Source organism: Orycteropus afer, unplaced genomic scaffold (genome assembly GCF_000298275.1).
Source record: "Orycteropus afer afer isolate SDZICR_OR568_19922 unplaced genomic scaffold, OryAfe1.0 scaffold00025, whole genome shotgun sequence".
Lineage (NCBI taxonomy): Eukaryota > Metazoa > Chordata > Mammalia > Tubulidentata > Orycteropodidae > Orycteropus > Orycteropus afer.
The window spans coordinates 1,523,936-1,530,946 of record NW_006921612.1 but is presented as its reverse complement, the minus strand read 5'-3'; positions in this window follow the sequence as shown (position 1 = coordinate 1,530,946).

The window sequence follows — 7,011 nt, the reverse complement described above, 5'->3', positions numbered from 1 at the left end:
GTCTGTAGAACAGATCATCAATAATTCATATGCCAGTTTAGTTGGAACTGAAGAAAATTAAAACTAGTCTCCAAGAGCCAACATATCCCACCTGAATGTAGAGACCACCTGAAAAATAGATTTGACACATTGAATGTCAATGACTGAAGACCAGATCACTTGTGGGATGACATCAAGAACATCATGCATGAAGAAAGCAAAAGCTCATTAAAAAGACAAGAAAGGAAGAAAAGACCAAAATGGATGTCAGAAGAGACTCTGAAACTTGGTCTTGAATGGAGAGTAGCTAACGTGAATGGAAAAATGAAATCAAAGAGCTGAACAGAAGATTTCAAAGGGCTGCTTGAGAAGACAAAGGAAATGCAACGGAATATGGAAAGACCTGGAGTTAGAAAATCAAAAGGGAAGAACATGCTTGGCATTTCTTAAGGGAAAAAAAAAAAAAACTGAAGAAAAATATTCAAGCCTCGAGTTGGAATACTGAAGGATTCTATGGGCAAAATGTATCAATTCATTATTGGTGTTAGCAGAGTACTGAAAATGCCAGAAGAAAAAACAAATTTGTCTTGAAAGAGGTACAGCCAGATGTTCCTTGTAAGCAAGAATGGCCAGACTTGCCTTAGGTACTTTGTCCATGCTGTCAGAAGGGACCAGCCCTGGGGAAGTATATCATACCTGGCAGAGTAGATGGTCAGCTAAAAGGGGGAGATGCTCAGCGAGACAGATTGACACAATGGCTGTGACGATGGGCTCAAATACAGCAAAATATAGTGAGACTGTCATAGGACCTTGCAGTGTTTCATTCTGTTTTACATGAGGTTGATATGAGTCAAAGCCAACTTGATGACACCTAACAACAACGACATGGGCAAAATAGTGAATTATGTAGGAAGCATTGAAAGAAGATGAAAAGAATACACAGTCATTGTACCAAAAAAAATTGGTTGATGTTCAAACACTTCAGGAGGTAGCATGTGATCAAGAACCGATGATATTGAAGGAAGAAGTCCAAGCTGCACTGAAGGATTTGGCAAAACAACAAGCATCTAGGAATTGATAGAATACCCATAGAGATATTTCAACAAAGGGATGCCACACTGGAAGTGCTCATTTATTCCAGGAAATTTGGAAGATAGCTACTTTACCAACTGAATGAAATAGATTCCTATTTGTGCCCATCAAAGAAAGTGATTCAACAGAACATGGGAATTATCAAACAACATCATTACTATCACACAAGTAATAATTGAAAAATGGTTGCAGCAATACATAGACAGACGACTGCCAGAAATTCAAACTAGATTTAGAAGAGGGTGTGGAATAAGGAATATCACTGCTGATGTCAAATGAATCTTGGCTGAAAGCAAAGAACACTAGAAAGATGTTTACTTGTGTTTTATTGACTATGCAAAGACATTTGACTTTGTGGATCATAACAAATTATGAATATCATTGTGAAGAATGGGAATTCCCAGAATATTTAATTGTACTTATGAAGAACCTGTCATAGACTCAGAGGTAGTTATTTGAGCTGAGCAAGGGGATACTGACTGATTTAAAATAAGGAATGGTGTGTATCAGCGCTGTAATGTTTCACCATACTTATTCAATCTGTATGCTGAGCAAATAGTCTGAGAAACTGGAGTATATGAAGGAGAATGAAACATCAAGATAGGAGAAAGACTCATTAATACCTATGGTATGCAGATGACACAACCGCATTTACAGAAAATGAAGAGGACTCAAAGCACTTACTGATAAAGATCAAAGACTACCACCTTCAGTATGGATTACATCTGAACATAAAGAAAACAAAAATGTTCACAATTGGCCTAATAAGAAACATTATGATAAATGGACGAAAGATTGAAGTTATCCAGGATTTCATTTTACTTGTATCCACAATCAACATCCATGGAAGCAGCTGTCAGTAAATCAAAGGATGTGTTGCATTAGACAAATATGCTGCAAAAAGACATCTTTCAAATGTTAAAGAGCAAGGATTTCACTTTGAAGATTAAAGGGCACACGGCCCAAGCTATTGTCTTTTCAATAGCCTCATATGCTTGTGAAAGCTGGACAATTAATAAGAAAGACTGGCAGAAGACTTGATGCATTTGAATTGTGGTGTTGGAAAAAAAAAATGAAAGAACTATGGACTTCCAGAAGAACAAATAAATCTGTCTTGGAGAAGTACAGCGAGAAGGGTCCTTAAAAGCAAGAATGGGCAGACTTCATCTCATGTAGTTTGCTCATCTTATCAGGAGGGACCAGTCCCTGGAGAAGGACATTAAGATAAGTAAAATAGAGGGTCAGTGACAAAGGGGGAGGCCTTCAACAAGATGAATTGGCATAGTGGCTGCAACAGTGGGTTCAAGCTTAGCAATGACTGTGAAGATGGCGAGGACAAGGCAGTGTTTCATTCTGTAGTATATAGTGTTACAGTGCATCAAAACTGACTCGGCACCTAACAACAAGTAAGTTAGTACTGCAACCCAAGTCTCCTGTTTTCCATCTAATGTCCTCAAAACATGCCATGTGTGTGTCTTAAATCTGAATTGTATATCAAGGACACTATGGGTTTAAACATTTTGCCAAGTGTTTTACTTAGATTATGTGCTATTTTTAATGCACATTTGTAATGATTAAGTTCTTGCAGGTGTAGCAAGCCAAATTCCCAAATTTCACTGCAAAGTTTGCAAGTAAACCCATTCATATTATTCTTTTAGGGCTTATCATGAATTTCCTCATCTGAAGTTTTATTTTCCTCCTCTTCCAAGGTGTACAAATGAATTCAAGCATTGAATGGCTTCATCATTCCAAAAAGCCAAAATAAATAAATAAATACATAAATACATAAATAAATAAATAAAAATGAAAAACCAAACTCACTGTTGTTGAGTCAGATCTGACTCATAGAGACCCTCCTTGGGTTTCTGAGGTTGTATCACTCTGGAAGTAGATTGCCCAATCTTCCTTCTGAGGAAGAGCTTGTGGATTTGAACCACCAGCCTTCTGGTTAGCAGTCAAATGCCTTAGGTACTATGCCATCCAGGTACCAAAGAATAATTTCAGAAGTTTTCAGGGCAAGTGAAGTTATCAGGGCATCGTCTGCTGCAGGCATGCTTCAGTGCACATACATGACATTATCACCCATCCCCTCTTCAACCATTTCCCGTCTCAACTTACAGTCACATTCAACTGATGTTTATTGCACAGACTCCATGCTAGATGCTTTAATGACTTTTACTCTGACAATAATTCACTGTGGTAAATATTATTATCCCTATTTTCCAAGTGAGGAAACTGAGGCTCTGGAAGGAAAAGTCACTTGTCTGATTATGCAGTCAATAACTAGATAAGCCAAATGTGAGTGAGCAAGATCTTCTGCCTCTGTGTTTTCCAGCACATCAGGCTACTTTGTCACTTAGATTTGATGGGAAAAATTCTAGTTGAGGGTCAAACTTGGATGACATGATCATTTTTTTTGCATCTTTCTGGCCAATGTATTTTGTGATGACACATTATCTTCTAGCATTATGCATCTACTTATGACGTCTCATTCTAATTTGACACATCATATGGATAATTCAAACTCAAGCCACTGAAATATTGTTGTTGATGCTGTTAGGTGATTTCAAGCTGGTTCTGGCTCATAACAACCCTGTGTGTAATATTGCCAGGTCCTGTACCATCCTCACAATTTTTGCTATGATTGAACCCATCATTGCAGCCACTGTGCCAATTCCTCTTGTTGAGGGTCTTCCCCATTTTCACTGACTCTGCTTTACCAAACATGATATCCTTCTCCAGGGACTGGTCCCTTTTGGCAAGGTGACCGAAGTACATGAGATGAAGTCTGTCTACTCTTGGTTCTAAGGAACATTTGGATATACTTCTTCCAAGACAGATTTGTTTATTCTTCTGGCAGTCCATGGTAATTTCAATATTCTTCACCAATACCACAATTTGAATGCATTATGTTCCCCTCAGTTTTCCTTATTCATTGCTAGCTTTCATAAGCATATGATGAGGCTGTTGAAAATACCATGGGTTAGGTCAGGGGCACTATTTTAGTTCTCTAGGGCTACTCTAACAGAAAATACACAAATGGGTAATTTAAACAAACAGGGATTTATTCTCTTACAGTTTAGGAAGCTAGAAGTCCAAGTTCAAAGTGCCAGCTCTAGGGGCTGGATGAAGGCTCCTTGACCTTGGGGTTCAGTTCTGCCTCTTGCTTCTGGCCAATGAAAGCTGAAGGCTTCTCTTAACTTAGGCAGCTGCTGGGTGCTAAGGCTCACAAACCAAATGGTGACAAGGAAAACAGCACAGTCCCAATATTATTAAGCAATATAGCAGACCATTGGTTCAAGTGCAGAAACAATCCCAGGATAGGCAGGTGACTTGGCAGACTGCTGAATGAAGACTTGGCTACAGGCAGGATCCTAACATTCCATGAAGCTCAGAAACATTTCTCAAAGTGACTTCTTATATACTGGAAGCAGACCACATCCCTAAGGCAGCTACTCAGCTGCTCCTGTAGATTCCACCATGGAATTGATTATCAGTCTCATCGTGGAAAACTAACTATATCCAGCTGCCTAGCAACTCAAAACCAGGCCCAGGCCCCAAGTTGACATACTAACTTAACCACCACAGGCACCTTAGTTTTCAATGCAACATCATTGCTCTTTAACATTTTAAAGAGGTCTTTTATAACAGATTTGACCAGTTCAGTAAGTTGTCTAATTTTTTTTTTTTTTTTACTGCTGCTGCCATGGGCATTGATTGTGGATCCAAGTAAAATGAAATCCCTGACCACTTCAATATTTTCAGCATTTATTGTGATGTTGCTTGAAATAATTCCCTTCAAATGAGGATGGTAGGATATGGCTAGTAGATTCTTCCTGCTCTCAAATTTAGGGAATGAAATGAGATTGTTCCTAGCTTAGAGAAAATGGTCTTCATCTGTGCAATTTATTTGCTCAAAGAGGACTAACAACAACTTAACACTGTCTCTAACTGTGATTCTGCAGTTTCTCTGATGACTCAACTTATTAAGGCAGGATGAGAAGGTCTGTGGGGTCCATGGCACTCTGAGGAGGTGGGAGCTACCAGCTTGGCTATATGGCCTACAATAATGATAAGCAAATTCCACGTGACTTAGATCTCTGTGCAGGTAATGAAAACTAACAATAACATGAGTTTATTTAAGATAACATGCGGAAAGAATTAATCATTGATGTGGTTATTTTGGGAGATGAAAGAGCCATTTGAAAAGGAAAAACATGAAAAAAGTATTTGAGCTGAGTGCGAGCACAAACTAAGATTTCCCTTCACAACTGAGCAGTTAAAATCAAATATGTCCTGATCTATCAAGTCTTAGGATTTGAAGAGAGAGGTGTTGGGTGCAGATGTTGGCAGTTCTCTTCTCTTTGCATATACAGATTGTGGTTTCAGGATTGAGAGATTTTGGAAGGGATTTGCTCCTTTATCTATTTATTGTTGCTAAGAGAAATCAGGTCTCAAATGCAGTCTTCTGGGATTAGAAATGGAGATTCCCCACACGAGCCCCTGACTGTGCCAATGCTTCTGTTGTGCAAAAAGGCATTCCTCTTAGATCTCTGCCATTACCTCATAGTGCGGTGAGAGCAGAAATCCACTTTCTAATCAGTTGCAGAAGACTCTGTGTTTAATGGTGATTGGCAAGGGGCACAGAAGTAAACAAGGCACATATGGCTTCACTGCTTTTGATGCAGATGTGTCAGATGTAAGGCTGACATATGTTCTTTCAGCTTCAGTGATGTCTCACGGGACAGGAAGATGAGGTAAGTTTGGGAAGAGAAAAAGGAGATTTAGGTCTGTGAAAACTGGAATCCTGGCTTCTCTGTTCTCTACTGGGTTATCACAGTAGCCTCCTGATTGGCCTCTCTTCCAGATATTGATGTACACCATTATTCTCCAAGTAGAAAAGAGGGTCTCCAATACTCTTGCTTTTTTCTTTTTTTCCCCCACTATCCCAATCTGCTTCCAATCCTCTTGACCTCTGATATAACCAATTGTTCATTCAGTCAGCAAGCACATAATTATGAATGCCTTACCAGTTACTGCTAAATCAATAGACACACAGGGATGCCAGTGTGTCAGAGTAAAACTATGCTCCACAGGGTTTTCAGTGGCTGATTTTTCAGAAGTAGACAGCCATGCCTTTCTTCCAAGGCACTTCTGAGTGGACCAAACCTCCAACATTTTGATTATCAGTAAAGCATATTAATAGCTTGCACCACCAAGAGACTCCTATCTTACTTGTTGTTGTTGTTGTTGTTAGGTGCTGTCGAGTCATTTCTGACTCATAGCAACCCCATGCACAGCAGAATGAAACACCGCCTGATCCCCCACCAGCTCCATGATCCTTGCTATACTTGAGCCCATTGTTGTAGCCACCGTGTCAATCCATCTTGTCGAAGGCCATCCCTCCTTCGTCGACCCCCCACCTTACCAAGCATGACATCCTTCTCCAGGAAATGGACATGACAACATGACCAAAGTAGGGGAGATGAAGTCTGGCCATCCTTGCTTCCAAGGAGCATCTCAGCTGCACTTCCTCCAGGACAGATCTGTTAATTCTTTTGGCAGTCCATCGTACCTTCAGCACTCTTCGCCAGCACCACAACTCAAAAGCATCAACTCTTCTTCAGTCTTCCTTATTCATTGTCCAGCTCTCACATGCATATGAGGTGATTGAAATATCATGGCTTGTGTCAGGCACACCTTTGTCCTCAAGGAGACATCCTTGCTCCTCAGCACTTGAAACAGTCCCTTCACAGCCGAACTTCCCAGTGTTACATGTTGTCTAATGTCCTGAATGCTGCTTCCATTGGCCTCAATTGTAGAACGTGAATTCTTTGACAACCTCAAACTTTCCTCCATTTATAATGATGCTGCTCATTGGTCCAGTTGTGAGGATTTTTGTATTATTTATATTGAGATGTAATCCATACTGCAGACTGT